Here is a 17468-nt window from a genome sequence, read left to right on the forward strand (position 1 = left end):
AAATTATACAAACAAGATATACAGGTAAGAAGTAAAGAGCCTAAGAAGATGGAAAAGGTGAGGACTGGACAGCAAGATTAGGTGTAAAATATGACTGTCTCAGAAGATGAATAGTAAAATTAATATAGTATTTATTCAATATGGCTGGAAGTTGCAAATAAGGTTTGAATTAAAATATAGACAGTGGTGGACTGTTACTAAGTATTCTGGCTTCTGCTCTAACCATAGCAATGAAACAGAAAACTAAGTATTCTTATACTTTGTGATCTTAGTTTGGCATTTGACACTGTTTCTCGAACACTATTATTGAAATGCCTGTCTTCATTGGGTATAACGGGTACTGCTAATTTATGATTTCAGTCTTATTTAACTAATAGAGTTCATTTACCTCACCACCTGTTACCCATAGTGTGCCACAAGGTTCAGTGGGCCCCTTGATTTTTATCATTTATCTCCTCCACCTTAGTTCAACTATACATCATTATGGTACTCAGTTTCATTGTTATGCTGATGACATCCAACTTTATATTTCTACCTACGCATCTCAGGCTTGTTCTCTATCGTCTTTGGTTCATTGCCTCCATGAAATTACAATTTGGATGGTGCATCATCTGCTTACGGTAAGCTTTATAGTGCCTTAGTCTTAAATTCTCCTTGTATGCACAAAACTACCCTTTCAACATCTGGAAATGTTAGCCCTACTAATGACTCTCCTATTCCTTTACGTCCTCAAGTCATGAGTCTTGGTGGTGATGTTGACAGTGTTCTGTCTTTTAAATCTCACATTAATGTTACATCCTGTGCTGCCTTTTATCACCATTGTAACATTCCAAGACTTCGGCCCTCACTGTCCTACTCTGCGGTAGAGACAATTCGTGCATTCGTTACATCAAGGCTAGACTATTGCAACGCTTAATTGTCTTGCATCCCAGTACACAATTTGCAGTTAGTTCATTTTGCGTCACTCCTATTAACTCAAACTAGGTCATGTATTCACATTACACCTCTTCTATATACTGTACATTTCTTTGGCTTACAGTTAAGTACAATAGTGACTTTAAGATGGAAGATTATTTGTGCCAAAATTGATTTCATTGCAATACTTATGCAAGTAGTGTATTTAATTTTGGTACAGTGTTATTGTGTCATAATTAAAAATATATTAACCAAATGATTAATTTCTTTTCATTACAGCACTCAATTTTTGTGCCAGTTTAAAATGCAATACAAAAGTGTATTGCATTTTAATTCATGTTCATAGATCACGTGTCATAACTAAAGGCACTCAGGTAGCCCTACCACTTCTGGTTTCCCAACCATAAGAATCCCAGCTGCCCTGAAGGAGGTGTCTTTTTGGCAAGAGCGACTCACCAGACTAAGCTCCGAAGCAAACAGACCCTGATCCTATGGGTAAAGCCAAGCCTTTTTTGTTTATTTGTAGGCTAGAGAGTAAGACACCTAACAACATGCAGCCATGCGTCAATGTAAATGACAATTTAATTCTTTTCCATGTTGAAAGAAGAGGAAAAAATATATAATATCTGATTATCAGGGGGAGTATTAATAAAAGCTATGAAAAAACTTAGTAAAACTGCATTCAATATTTAATTAAAACCGCTAACAACCCAGAGCTCAAAATTTAACATGTATAAAAAGAAAACATTTTCTGACAACTAAGCATAAGTGTCAACCTTTTCATCAAGCTCTGAGACATACTTTATCTCCATTTCATTAAATCATGGTCCACAGCCCACATTGATAAAACATTTGCTCACTGCCAGAAGACAGGAATGTTTTCAAGTTTACTGCCTCTTACCACAACTATTGACGCTCCCTGTCCCACCTTTTACACTGATTGGTAACTTCAGCTTTGGCATGATTAATCAGAGCAGCCCTTAAGCAAAATGCAATATGTTTCCGTTGCTTTTAGTTATGACACATGATCTATGGACATGAATTACAATGCAATATGCTTTTGTATTGCATATTAAATGAACACAAAAATTATGTGGCATAGTGAAAAGCAACCGATCATTTGGTTGATGTTTTTAAATATGACACACTAAAACAGTGCCAAAATTAAAAGCATCATGTGCATATGCATTACATTTCAATGTAATTAACTTGCTGCATTGCATTTAATTTTGGCATGAATAATCTTCTATATAAGACACTTGTCCTCACTTACAAAGCACTACATGATCTGGCTCGCACTTACAGTATTTAAAACATTTATACACCAGCCCACTCAATACACTCTGCTACCTCTGGCCTTCTTGTTGTCCCTTCTGTCCACCTATCTTCCATGGAATGTTGGGTTTTCAGTTATGCTGTTCTTCAGCTCTGAAACACTCCCTCTGGACTCCATTTCTTTATTTAAATAATATCTTTAAAACTCATAACCACATTTTTTGGTCAAAGTCTCTGACTGACAATGTGGTGTGAGTAGGTACATTTCCCTTGCTTAAAATCCAGTTCTGGGTGCAACATTTCTCCAGATTCCTTCCTGGCAATGCCTCAGCACTTCAATGTTTGCATTTCAAGGGAAGTATTTTGAAAGCAACTAAAATGGAATTGCTGTTAAGTTTTATAATAAGGTTTATTTCTTTTTTTTAACAATTCTGGATATTTTTATATAGCATTTATTATGTTATGATATTTGTTATTATTGGCCTTATGATCTGTAAATATATAATGTCCCTGAACTGTCCCTACTGGTGAGAGAGCCAATGGGTGAAGTTAAACAAAATGTAACTATGCAGAATGGTTTACGATTTTAAGCTGAGCAGGTGCCATACCTGGATGTGGTGTAGCCAGTCAGGATGGCTCCCACTATGCACCCGTAGAGGTTTCTGAGAACAGATGGAGACATGAGAGCTGTCATCAGACATCTGAAGAATGTGCCGTGCCCACGTCACTTCATTGATGATAGTCATTCTAAGAAAGATGCTCTCCATCTCAACAGCATTCCCTCCTATGTATTGTAGATGTCAGTATGGTCTCCCTTCTGCTTCCTGAAGTCTACTATCAGCTTCTTGGTTTTGCTGACATGAAGGGTGAGAGTACCGCCCTGTCACTACTGAGTCTGCAGGTAGACCTCTGCTCTCTAAACGGTCTCATTATTGTTGGTGATCACATATATGAGTTTGATGTCATTAGCAGATTTAATGATGGAGTTGGAGCTGTGTCTGGCCACACAGTCAGAGGGGAACAAGGAGTACAGGAGGAGGCTCAGCACACTACCCTTTGGAATGCCATACTGATCATCATTAAGGATATAATGCTAACAGTCTGCTTGGATGTGATGCTACCAACGTCTGTTGTTTAGGAATTCCAGACACTAAGTCCTAAATTTAAGAGTCTGGTGGTTAGCGTTGCAGGTACAAAAGTGTTAAATACTGGTCTGTACTCTATGAACAGAACTCTGCTATTACAATTTTTATTATCCTCCATCAACTTATTGTGACAATATGCAAACTGTAAAATAATATAGTGATCAAAGATCCTAACAACTTTTCTTCTTATGTAGTGTAGCAACTTTTCATATTAACTGTAAAACATCTTAGTCCTACCAAAAATATTAAATTGCTTTAATTGCTATCAATATAAAATCAATATTTGCTTAAGATAAACTTTTACTTCATTTTATTATCTTTATATTATTATCTTACATATTATTATAGTACTTATTCTGGCACTGTTAACAGCCATTGAAGATGTTAGAGCCCACATGTCTCTGTGGATAAAAGTGGTTATAAAGACACCAACATATACATGACATAGAAAGCTAGAAGGAAGAATTGGAGCAAAACATTAAACATTATCAAGTGAATAAACTAGTTTTTAATGACTGTTTATTTCTTATAAATATTCTAATATCTGTGTACATATTATTTGCCTTTTAATTTCTGCCATTTTCTAACATCTAAAAAGCCTTTTCTTTCTGATACTGAGTTTCTGTCCTCCTTGACATTACACCAGTTCTACTCAGATTCTCAGCAATTTAATTTTCAGAGCACACACAGTATGTGCAGAGAACCATAATATTTTTATTTTAAAAACCTTTTTTTTTGCACTAAGCCTTCAGTTTTTTTCAAATTTCACTGAAATGCACTTATCTATTTATACATATTAATAAAAGGCAAAGCCCTCACTGACTCACTGACTGACTGACTGATTGACTCATCACTAATTCTCGAACTTCCTGTGTAGGTGGAAGGCTGAAATTTGGCAGGTTCATTCCTTACAGCTTACTTACAAAAGTTAGGCAGGTTTCATTTCGAAATTCTACGCGTAATGGTCATAACTGGAACATGTTTTTTGTCCATATACTCTAATGGAGGAGGCGGAGTCACGTATCGCGCCATCACGCCTCCTACGTAATCACGTGAACTAAAAACAAGGAAGAGATTTACAGCACGAGTCAAACGCGGGAACGAAGGTAAATGATGTTAATTCTGAGTGTCTTTTAATACTGTGTAAGCATACATATTAACACATGTGCAATTAAACGTGTGCATTTATGGGGTGATTTCTCAGGCTTAAAAGCTCGCCTTTTATCAAGCGTGGGAACAAAGGTAAATGACATTGTTCACTGTCTTTTAATACTGTGTAAGCATACATATTAACACATGTGCAATTAAACGTGTGCATTTACGGGGTGATTTCTCAGGCTTAAAAGCTTGCCTTTTACTAAAAAGGTAAATGCAGAACTATTTTCAATCATTCTATGATCTGCTTCTCACAACTGAAGGCACCGTGGCTGATGTTACGTCACTTGCTGGCCAACTATAAGCGTTACCTGGCAGGTAACCAGCCACTCACTTCACTCCCTTACGGGAATCGAACCTCTGAGGTTTTCTTTTGTTCTTAATTAAAATTTAAAAGCAATACTTCACCGCTGTTAAGCCCCTCTAGTGCTGACGTCCGAGGTTCGATTACCGTAAGCAAGTGCAGTGAGTGTGTACGCCTGATGAGCCAAGAATAAGGGGGAAAGACGTGTCGCGTACTCTTTGCATTATTTGACAGTAAACTATTTTCAACCATTCTATGATCTGCTTCTCACAACTGAAGGCACCGTGGCTGATGTTACCTCACTTGCTGGCCAACAATAAGCGTTACCTGGTAGGTAACCAGCCACTCACTTCACTCCCTTACGGGAATCGAACCTCGGACGTCAGCGCTACAGGCAAAGCCCCTAAAATTGCACCACGGCGTGTGGTTCGTTTATTTGACAACATGTAGATCGGGGTAATTACATTCACGGCATTCGTAGTCTGATTCACAATCTGATTGTATGGGTGGTTACCTACCAGGTAACGCTTATAGTTGGCCACCAAGTCAGGTCGAAGTGATCACTCGAGTGAACGCAGCTTCACAAAAAAACAGATCCTTAACAAACTGTTATTAGTATATTTTCCCTCAATTTAAAAAGGTTTTGTTTTCTTCTTAATAAAAATTTAAAAGCGGTACTTCGCCGGTGCGAAGCGCGTGGATTTGACCGACTGACATATACAGACATATTCATGAGTGCAGGTACTTCGGAAAGAAAGCACCGTGTAAACCTAAAGTTTAAATTAAGTTCATAGACCTACAAAAGGTTGCCATTTATTTGAGGCAAGATTGCTTTTCTTCTGTACAACTATACGTTGCTTTCTCAAGAGTGTGCTTGCACGGCTTCGGATATAGATATATATATATATATATGTATGTATGTCTATATATATATATGTAAGCTTATAAGTACTGCCTTACTTCTCTTTAAGAAAGGAAGATGTAATGATACTTGATTTAAACGATTCCATGTCTTCCTGGGTTTGCTTAGCTTATTGTCAATATCTTTACACCTTTTTTTAAGACTTATTGACTGAAACGGGCTTTCACGAAAAAAGTTAGGGCTTTGCTACAGGATACACCCTCCACAAGTTAAGCAAGTAAAAATAAAATATATATTTCTGTTTTATTTAAACCTTTTAAGTTCGTATGCATAGCCCCATTTGGCTGTTTAATTTTTTTTTTCTTTCTTCAGTAATATTTAATCTCCTTAAAGAAAAAGAACATATCCATTTTACTTTTTTTGTATCTCTTTAGTAATATTTTAGTGTAAAAGGATAACCAGTATTTAAACCTTTTATGTTACTTTATAAATTTATTATACACAATGTTGAAAAATTAATAAGAAAGCTACATATTTTGGCAGCTGCTGCTTTAATTTTCAATGAAATGAAAAAAGCTCTCCAAGAGAAAACGTCAATGAAGAAGAAACAGAAACCCTCATTTATAAAGGTTTGCTGCAGATGACTTAACTGAAAATAAATGAATAGTTCCTATGTGTATAATACATATTTATCTATTTGACTTATGCCTTTATTCCAGCAACTTGCAACATCTGAGGTACAATTTGTTACATTACTTTTGTTTTTTGCAGCACAGGCAGGTGAAGTGACTTCCTCAGGGTCACAGAGTGGTGTCAGTACCAGGATTTGAACTGACAAGCTTCGGGTTTACTGAAATATTACTGAAGAAAAAAAAATAAATGAAAACGGGCAAATACGGCTATGCATACAGATGTCCATCCATCCATTATCCAACCCGCTATATCCTAAATACAGGAGCCAATAAGTAGATATGTATATATACAGTATATATATATATATATATATGTGTGAATGTATGTATGTATATATGTATGTCTATATTTATATCTATATATATATATATATGTAGATATGTAAATTTGTATATTTATATATATATGTATATGTGTATATGTAGATATGTATATATATGTATATATGTTTATGTATATATATATAGTTACATAACCTCTTTAACACACTACTTCTCCGCTGCGAAACGCGGGTATTTTGCTATATGTAGATATCTGTATATGTAGATATGTATATGTATATATATATGTTTACATAACCTCTTTAACACACTACTTCTCCGCTGCGAAGCGCGGGTATTTTGCTATATATATATATATATATATATATATATATATATATATATATATATATATATATATATATATATACATATACATATATATATGACAGCAACACTCATAACAATAACACAATTACATATATATATATGTGCAGTTGGAGATCCACGAAGGGAGAAAAAAACAAATCACGTATCATAAAATAGTTTTATTCCTGAGCTTTCAACCCCTATCAGGGGTCTTCATCAGAGGATAATGCTTAGACTTACAAGAATCAAAGGCAATATATAGCAACACATTCAGTGGGGGGGGTGGGGGGGGGGGTATGGGTGGAGGTGACTCAGTCAGTATGATCAAGGGGGGGGTGTTGTATAAGTTGGCATATGCTGGATTTATGTCCAAGTGTCTGTTGATGGCGTTTTCATGTGATAGCCAAGACTCGGCCAACTCTCTGGCACTTTTAGTACTGACCTTAAATTTTACTTTTACGTTGTCCCAGTATATATATATGTGTCAATCTATCTATGTATGTATGTCTAGATATATATATATATATATATATATATATATATATATATGTAGATATGTATATATATGTGTATATATATGTAGATGTGTATATATTGTATGTAGATATGTAAATATTTATGTATATATATGTGTCTGTGTGTGTATATATATATATATATATATATATATATATATATATATATATATACATATATATATATATATATATGTATATATATATATATATATATATATATATATATGTGTGTATGTATGTATATGTGTGTGTTTATGTATGTGTGTATATATATGTTGATATGTGTATATATATATATATGTATATATATGTGGATGTGTATATGTATATATATATGTAGATATGTGTATATGTAGATATGTATATATATGTATATGTATATATATGTTTATGTGTGTGTGTCTGTGTATATTATATATATAAAAGACAGCAACACTCATAACAATGACAACACAATTACATTGACAATCATGTTACGTTATTTTTAAAATGTTTCCTTTTTTTTTCATAACCTCTTTAACACACTACTTCTCCGCTGCGAAGCGCGGGTATTTTGCTAGTTACAGTATATGTGGCATTTTCAGCTTGCTTTATGTCACCATTGCATATTGTAACATGCCCTCATGTTGATGCATATTTCAGACAGGACCTCTGCATTAACTGCAGTTCAGATTTATTCTGTTTCAACTCAGTTTATTTTTGTATAGCAATCGTCACTGAGTGCAGGCAAGGAGTGCTGTGACAAGTTCCCAGGTAAAATTCAAATACAAACTTTACTAATCTCATAATGAGTACTTACAGACACAAGTTATCTTGAAACGATTTACCATAGATGGAGTCCAGTACTTACTTGGCCATTAATTCAATGTTGAACTATGGCTTGATGACATTGGAGGAGAGGAAAACAAAAACTCCAGTCAGCTGTATCCTCAGCCCTGGAGAAAATAAACCTCTGGAAGTTCATTGGTCAGTTATAACAGAGAAAGTCAAAGAGAGTGTCAGACGCAATCACCATCCTGGAGACCGCAGGCGACTGTCCCATCCCCCCCTGGGCATTCAAAAATAGAGTCAGCACTGGGCCATCAAATCTGTCAATAGAAGCTTTCTATCTATTAATTCCATGGCTTCCAGTATCTCAGGTGTCTTTTCCATGGTCAAGAAAATGGCTTGGCAGTACAGCAGTGCTACCAAGTACTATTGCAGGACAATGAGGACGGAAATGGAATAGAAGAGGGTTAGTGACAGTTCTGAATTATCGTAATGCTTTTGCACACATGACTAACAAACAGAGATGCAGTATGCACAGCTAATTAGCACCTCGAATCAGGATATGCTAGACTAAAGTAGTGAGTCTTAAGCCAGGATTTAAACGCTGAGGCTGAAAGGGCAGATCTTACATAAGCAGGGAGATCATTTCACAGCTTATGTTCCTGTAAATAAAAGATTGACTTCCAACTGTCATTTTATTAATCCTTAGTAGGCTAACATCTTGAAATTTAATGTGCACTCTGGTGTTTAAGGTTTTATATGTATTGTTTATTCATTATTTTAATTCAATTATTAAACTAATGCCATAGTTTGTTCAGTCCTGCCATTTCAGCCTGATCTCTGCCAAAAGAGTATAAGTGAAGAGCCAGGACATTTAGCACTACTCAATTGCAACCATTACCCAACAGCAAGACCCTGACAAGTCTTGGCTTTTGGATAGTTGGTATTGAAAAATTATTTTACGCTTGTCCTTCTTGTTAAACAAAAACTAAAATCTTTACCTTTTCTTTGTTGTCATTGTTTTGACAGGTTAAAATTTTATGCAATCCCCTTTGGCGCAAGGGTTTATTTACAATGCCATAAAAGATAAGGCTTACATGCCAGCAGTCTGCCTTCATTGTATTTAAAATGGATGTGACATGATGCCCAGATACTTCCAATGAGATACGTGGCTGAGAACCCACAAAGTAGACAATGCATTGCAATGCATCTTCATTACATTTTGAATAACAAAATGTACAGCGCATGCAGACCTGATCAACTTAACTGGCTATCGCCCCTGCTCGGATTATTGCTTTGTTTGACTTCTGATTTTTCTGCTAGAGAGAGGCACTTTAGGAGCTAGCCAAAAGTTGTGCACTATAATTTTCAGAATACCTAGTTTCTCACTTTTTTCAAGCAGCATAAAACTTAGTAAAATTTGAAAAGAATAAGTTTGCAGGTGAATGCATACATCCTTGCTCAATTAGTATTTTTATGTTATTTACGTTCACGCATATTAAATTGAACTACTTGTTGGTAATGTAAGCTCTAAAGGTAATGCATGTTTATTTCTTTTTAGGAAGTTACTTTTTCCCATATTTTTTAAATGGCCGCCCTGTCAACTTTCATCATATCACTTACGGAATTCATTAAGTTTTATTCAGCTCTACCACAATGTAATGAATGAAAGACTTACTTAAATTCCAAAAAAATTATCAAATCAGCGGCATCAAAAGGCAGACTGTGTGATAAGAGTTGGTTCTTTTCTCGACATCCTGTAAACTAGACAAAACAAAAGCACAAGGCATATTGTACACATCTGTATTTGACTTGAACAGTTCAATTGCAAACATTCTTTATACAGACCCTTACTCATCATGTCCCAAACACTACAGAATAAATTACTTTAATCATAATAGGAATTCCTTTTCAAAAATGCCCCCATAATTCTATAGTTTGCAGCCTTTTGTACCATGCTTCATTAATTTGTACAGTGTAAAAAAAAACAAATGCACAGAATTATGAATGTGGTGCAGCGGCTATTGATTACATCTTACTGCCTATGGAACAGAACTTCTCTCCTGGTCATGTCTCTGTCTTCATTCACTTCACCTGTTCTCTGTGTATCGGAGTCTTTTCTCTCGATACTCTAGGTTTCTTCTGTATGCTAAAGAACTGCACTTCAGCTTAATTGGCAACTAATACTTCAGTGAGTGTGATGGACTCATTCAGTGCTTACTGAAACCCCATTTTTTAATGCAATAGATTCAGAAAATGGTCAAAGGATAGATTCATATTTCTGCTGTCTTTATAATGAGTAGTCTTTTGCTACTCAAGAAAGAAATGAATTTAACAGAAAGTGGGCTGTGTATTGAGAAGCCCATTTACCAGGCTGCCTTCAACTTCATGCGCATTAATACTTCATATAGTTTACCTTTACTTAAAAAAAAAAACATCTAACCTTGCTGAACAATCATACAGTAGATGCAACAAACCTTTAGAGGAGTAGCTAATTGACTGCCATTTACGTATGAGCCGGTTTGCTGAAGATTACCTGCTATTTACAAGCCATTTACAAAAAGATCACAGCAAGCTATAAAAAGCTTGTTAGCGTGCCTCTGTAGTAAATGACATGACATGAATGAAGCTTTGTCATTTCAGCCTAAGAGAGAAAAAAAAAAAGATAAAAGTTCAGTTGAGTAATGAGGTCAACAAGAAATATGAATATGCTAAGCATACTTGGTTGTTCAAACCTTACCTGCACCTTCCCTACTTTGGCCAAATGCAGTACCATCCAGTGAGACCTCTGCTTACACCCATAACATTTTTCTTGTCAGAGGCCTAGACAATTCTGACAGTTGCTGGGTCTTCTGCTCCTTAGTGTCTTTCAGAAATGTCGGATGCTGTAAATATCTCACACTTGTGCTGGTGTTCCTGTCTAGTTCCTTATGCCACTTTTGCATCTTGCACCTCCTTCCTAGCTTTGCAGACACCGCAATTTGCATTTCACAACAGTTATTTTCCTGGTAAATATCATGTGACTTTCTTCATTCCAATATGTTGAATGCAACAGGTAATGTGTCATAAAATCACCACACCCATCCATCAGTTCATCCAGACATTTTCTTTCTTTATCCAGTTGAAGCTCATTCACGTTGTCTTCAGCTACTTTGCTGCTGTATTCTGCACTTTCCTTCACCCTCAATACTCCTAGAATCCTGTTCAATCTCTTGTGTTGACCTACATATTCATACATATCTCTGTGTCCCAACACATCTTGTGTCTTGTCTCTTTGTATTTCCATCTATGCATCTCCTTCCTTCTTTGGCCAATCCCAAGTCTTGCCAGACATCCTGTAATGGAAGATTTTTTCTCAAATCAGGCTCCCAAGCTATGCTTCCTGTAACCAAACTACCTGTTCCCAATTTACTGATGCTCAGGCTTCTCTTGAAGACACACCAGGATATGTGCAGTAAAACTCACTCAATCAAAGTCGGGTTTTATTTGAGTGGTAGGTTTTTATTACCTCTGAGACTAACAGGAAGTGCAAAACATCTTGTGACCTAATTTATACTGTGCTTTTTGTGGCTTGTTAAGTTTATACCTTCTAATTACTCAAATGTAATATGTATAATGATTTCTTTTGATAAAGGTACTTACTAAATAACAAATGGTGATTTCAATACAGGGTGGCATGGTGACAAAGTGGTAGCAGTGGTAGCACTGCTGCCTCGCAGTTAAGAGACGTGGGTTTGCTTCCCGGGTCCACCCTGCGTGGAGTTTGCATGTTCTCCCCGTGTCTGCGTGGGTTTCCTCCGGGCGCTCCGGTTTCCTCCCACAGTCCAAAGACATGCAGGTTAGGTGGATTGGTGATTCTAAATTGGCCCTAGTGTGTGCTTGGTGTGTGGGTGTGTTTGTGTGTGTCCTGCGGTGGGTTGGCACCCTGCCCGGGATTGGTTCCCGGCCTTGTGCCCTGTGTTGGCTGGGATTGGCTCCAGCAGACCCCCGTGACCCTGTGTTCGGATTCAGTGGGTTGGAAAATGGACGGATGGATGGATGGATTTCAATACAAATATCAGAAGCAGTTTTTCAATGGCTGGGTTAAAAGCCTCTAAAACTATAATTAGTAATTGTAAGAGTTCATCACAAAACTAATGTAACATTATTTGCAAATCAGCTAAATAACCTGTTCAACTCACATCACGATTATTTAGTATTTAACTTTAAATGCAATCTTCTTGGGGTCAATTAAAAAGCATTGGTTCTAAGGGATATCTAAAATGGAAGAAAAATAAAGCAATAATTTTGGTAAATAATTACAATCATATTTAATCATTTTATGGACCGGCTTGAGTAGTAATTTTTTCAAGTGTGTAATATTTCAACAATGTTTTAAATCAGCTATTTTTTTTATTATTCTGCAGTTGAGGTTTGCTGGCAATACGATCTAATCAAGCAACTAGCCAGTTGTCAGAATGACAGCCAGCCTTGAAACATGCTGTGACAATGGTGAGAGTGATAAGTTGAGTACCTCAAGGATATACACTTTTGGTGACCCTGATGTGTTACTCTCATAAGAGAAGTTGATATATGTGATTATCCACAGGAGAGATGTTAAAACTGCATCCATCCAGTCACAGTAAGCAGACATATACTGTATGTACATTATGAATTTTCAAAATTCACTGTTTTCTTATTTTGTACTGTTGGTTTAATTATTTATTTCTCGCCAGTGAAATCTTTTTTGCTCATTTATTTAAATTATTGCATTTATTCCTGAACTTAAAAATATATTTTGTTTTCTTATATTTTAAAAAATCGATACAGTGTATTCAGAAAGTATTCAGATCCCTTCCCTTTCTTCACATTGTTACAACCATATGCTAAAATCTTTTTAATTATTTTTTCCTGCATCAAGCAACAGTTTGTTCCCCAGAATGACAAAGTGTAAAAAAAGAATTAAGAAATTCTTACACATTTCTTAAAAATAAAAACAGAAATGTCACTTTGACACAAGTAGGCAGACCCTTTGCTATGGTATTTTACGTTTGTCTCAGATGCTTCCTATAGTATGCAGACCATTCAGCACTTAATTTATGCACCTTCTTGGCTATGACTCAAACAGCTTCACATACCTGGATGTGGGGATTTTTTGCCATTCTTCTCTGCAGATCCTCTCAAACTCTATGAAGATGGGTGGAGACCATCAGTGGACAGCTGTTTTCATGCCTTTCCAGAGATGGTTGATTGGGTTCATGTCAAGGCTCTAGTTGGGCCACTCAAGGACATTCACAGGGTTGTCCCTAAGTTTCTCCTGTGTTGTCTTTGCTTAGTGCTTAGGGTCATTGTCATGTTGAAAGGACTACCTGAAATACAGAGTGCTCTGGGGCAGGTTTTCATTAAATATACCTATGACTGGTCTTCTAGTTCCTGCTACTAAAAAAAGCAACCCTATAGCATGATGCTGCCACCACCAGGCTTCACAATTGAAATGCTATTGTGCGAGTGATGAGAGATGCCTGGTTTCCTTCAGACATGATGTATAGAACTGAAGTCAAACAGTTCAATCTTGGTTTCCTCAGACCAGTGAATCTTGTTTTTCACCATCTGAGATTCCTTTAGGTGCCTTTTTGCAAACTCCAAGTGGGTTTTTATCTTTTTTACTGACTTTTGTCTGACTACTCTGTCACAAAGCTTAGATTGATGGAGTGTTGTAGTGATGGTTGTTCTTCTGGAAGTTTCTCTCATCTCCAGACATGTTTTTTTGGACCTTGGTCAGTGAACAATAAGTTCTTGGCAATGCCCCTTACCACGGGTCTACTCCCCCCATTGCTCTGTTTGGCTGGGTGACCAGCTCTAGGAAGAGTTGTAGTTGTTTCAAATGTCTTCAATAGAAGGTGGTCATTGTGCTCTTGGGAACTTTCAATGACGCAGAACTTTTTTTTGTAACCTTCCAATGATCTGTGCTTTGAAGTCAGTTCCTACAACCTCATGGCTTGGTCTTTGGTCTGATACACATTGTCAGCTGTGGGGCTTCATATAGGCAGATGTGTGTCATTCTTAGTCAATTGAATTGACCACAGGTGGACTCTAAACAAGGTGTAGGAATATCTCAATGATTATCAATAGAATAGGATGCACCTGAGACAGATTCCAAGTGTCATAGAAAAAGGTCCTGAAATCTTGTATCAATATGATATTTCAGTTTTTTAATGTTCATCATAAATATGCTAAATATTCTAAAACCTGTTTTTCAGTTTTTCATTTTAGGGTTATGAGTGTTGGGATGTGGCAAAAAACAAATTGAAAAATATTTTAGCATAAGGCTGCAATACAACAAAATGTGCAAAAAGGGAAGGGGCAATGTGATGGAAATGAATAGAGAATGTATGAAACTGATATTTTTAAATTTTTATAAAGCAGTGAAAATCAGTAGTGCACTGACACATATGAATATATGAAATACTTAAACATTGATAGCTCTCTTTGAGTATTAAGAAAAAAAGGGTAAAAAGTATATATACAGTTACCATATATACTCACATATAAGTTCGGTCTCGAAACCCGAAAAATTGATCATAAAATCAGACCTCGACTTATTTGCCTGTTCAAAAATACGATTTTTTTTTTACATCTTCTTGCTTCCTCCAATCTTGCATCAGTTTCTCAGACACATCAAATTTTGTTGCAGCAGCGCAGTTACCAATTTCTTTCGCTACTTCAACGACATTTAATTTAAAACCAGCTTCATATTTTCTTCTGATCGAACGCTCCATCGTAGATAAGGGATGTTCTTATGATAACAGGTGTATGAGAGTGTGAGATACAAAAAACACAAAATAGTGCAAACGTCGCTTCAGAATAGCTCGGGTATTACTGTGTGGTCACATAGTAACAATACATAGAAAAAAAAGGCAGTGTGCTCCGCGGTTACTGTCTCAGGTGGGCGTTAGCATATCATAATCTCTTAGACCAATAGTGTAAGTCTTCCACATTCGACTTATACAACCAACATTATTTAATACCAGAAATTAAACTGTAAAATCAAGTCCCGACTTATCTGTGAGTATATACGGTATATACAGACGTAAGCCTTTTATCCTACTTATCTCTCTTTGCACTTTGCCACTATTTGTGATCCAAATCATTATTGCTAGTAGCTGGACAAAGAACAGGAGAACCTAATCAGATTGTTTTAATAACATTTATTTGTTTTTTTTCTGTAAGAGAAAAAAACATTTATGTAAAGTTCACCCTGTGACCTACAACTGGGTCTCTTTATACCACTCACCAGCATGTGTGTTGATGCATCATATATTCTGTTTGGATTTTCAATTATCTGTATTTTCTGAATTCTCATTTTTTCAAAGTAATTTAAAATAGTGTTACACAGTGTTTTTCAAACTGAGGACCCTTTTCCTGAAATCAAAAGTACAATACACAATCTAAGGCAAATTGTGACTTTTTTATAATTGTAACTTGAATATCACATAACATCTGGACACTTTTTAGACAAATTGACTCACACTTAATGGACCAAACTTTTTGAACCACTTACCTACAAGATTCTAAAATGCAGCCAATTAAATCCCCCTAATAAAACAAGCCTATTTCGGGGTTCATATATTGACATATTGATACATCTACATTTTCAAATGTAAATGTAAAAACAAAATATAACTAAAGTTTGAATAAAGTAAATAATTTATGACAACAGTTACAGCATACAAAGCCAATTAACCTACAATTATTCCACAGTACGTGCTAGGGTATCACTGGTTAACCATTCTGCACTTAAGTTAGCATCTCATCATATGAATGAGTATAGTGCACCTCTGACAGGGACTAGTTAAAAAGGGGCAACACCACTAAACTGTTTCCTTTCTTTTCTCAGCCAATAAGAATAGAAAAGAAATAAATTGACCCCACATGAGGCTCCACCTCTGACGTTTTGTATACCTTAGTCTGTGCTCAGTTTGGGCAAGAATCATTAACAGTTTTTCTTTCCACCAGCTTGGGATTGAATATTGCACTATTATGGTTTGCCTTTTTTTAAATGTTCCATAAACACAAAAATACCCAAAAAAGTCTTTCAAGTGTAAGTAAACAGTAACACATCTGATAATCTCAACAATCCAACACTCAGAATCTAAAGACCACAGAAAATTAAAAAAAAAAAGAAAAATCTATACATTATTTACAATAGGAAATTTTATCCACCAACCACAATAAAACTCCGAGGGTCTTATTCTCCAGCATGAAATATGTATGCTGAAGGCAGACCCTCAATTGTGATGTAAAAGGTGGCCCTGCCTCTTAGGGTTCCACCCACAGAATGCATGGAATGTAATCAAAAATACGCAATGCATAAATACTAAATAGAACAAAATATTAACAAAAATTACAAAAAAACAAAAGGCACATGGAAAGTGATCATTCAAAAATTACAAAAACAACAATAAAACAGAAAATAATTATAAGCCCTGGCTATTAACAATACCACTAGGCAGGAGCCAACCCTGGATTGGACACAGACATTCACAGAGCTTACTGACACACTCTTAGTCCCTCGTTTAAATCAGAAAAACTCAGACTCACCAGTTACCTTGATGTACATACAGTAAATGTTGTTGGAATGTGGGAGGAAATTTAATATGTGATAGCTTGCTTGAAGCACAGTGTGTTATTGTGGTCATCCTGAATGAAGAAGTACAAATATTTCACAATATTAGTTTATCGTTTTAAACTAAAATATTATGGATAATAAGATGAACACCGCTAATCTGGATAAAGCAAGACTGCACATATGTAAGTTTGTAAAATATTCTATAACTGAAGGAACAGCTGAACTGCTTCATCAGTGTGCATACAATTTGTCTCACTCTTTCCATTTCTTTTCAATTTCTTGCTGTGCTTTGGCTGCTATGCATCCCATGAGAGAGCTTTCACTTCTGTCTTCAGCTATATTCAAGCTTGGCTCAGTACAAACTAGGCTGGCCTCCATATGCCCTCTTCTGAGGTTAATTCTTGGGGTAGAATTTATAACAAAAGCCTGACAGTATGGTTTTTAGATACTCTTAGTTCTTATTGCACCCCTGATACCTTGCTTCAGATAAAAGGAAAGGCCATTATGAATGTTTATATATTGTTTGACCCACCAGCTATACAAGAGGACCCTAGGTTCCTCTCTGGGGCCTTATTTGTACAACCCTCTTGAAAGCT

Source organism: Erpetoichthys calabaricus, chromosome 3 (assembly GCF_900747795.2).
Source record: "Erpetoichthys calabaricus chromosome 3, fErpCal1.3, whole genome shotgun sequence".
Taxonomy (NCBI): Eukaryota; Metazoa; Chordata; class Cladistia; order Polypteriformes; family Polypteridae; genus Erpetoichthys; species Erpetoichthys calabaricus.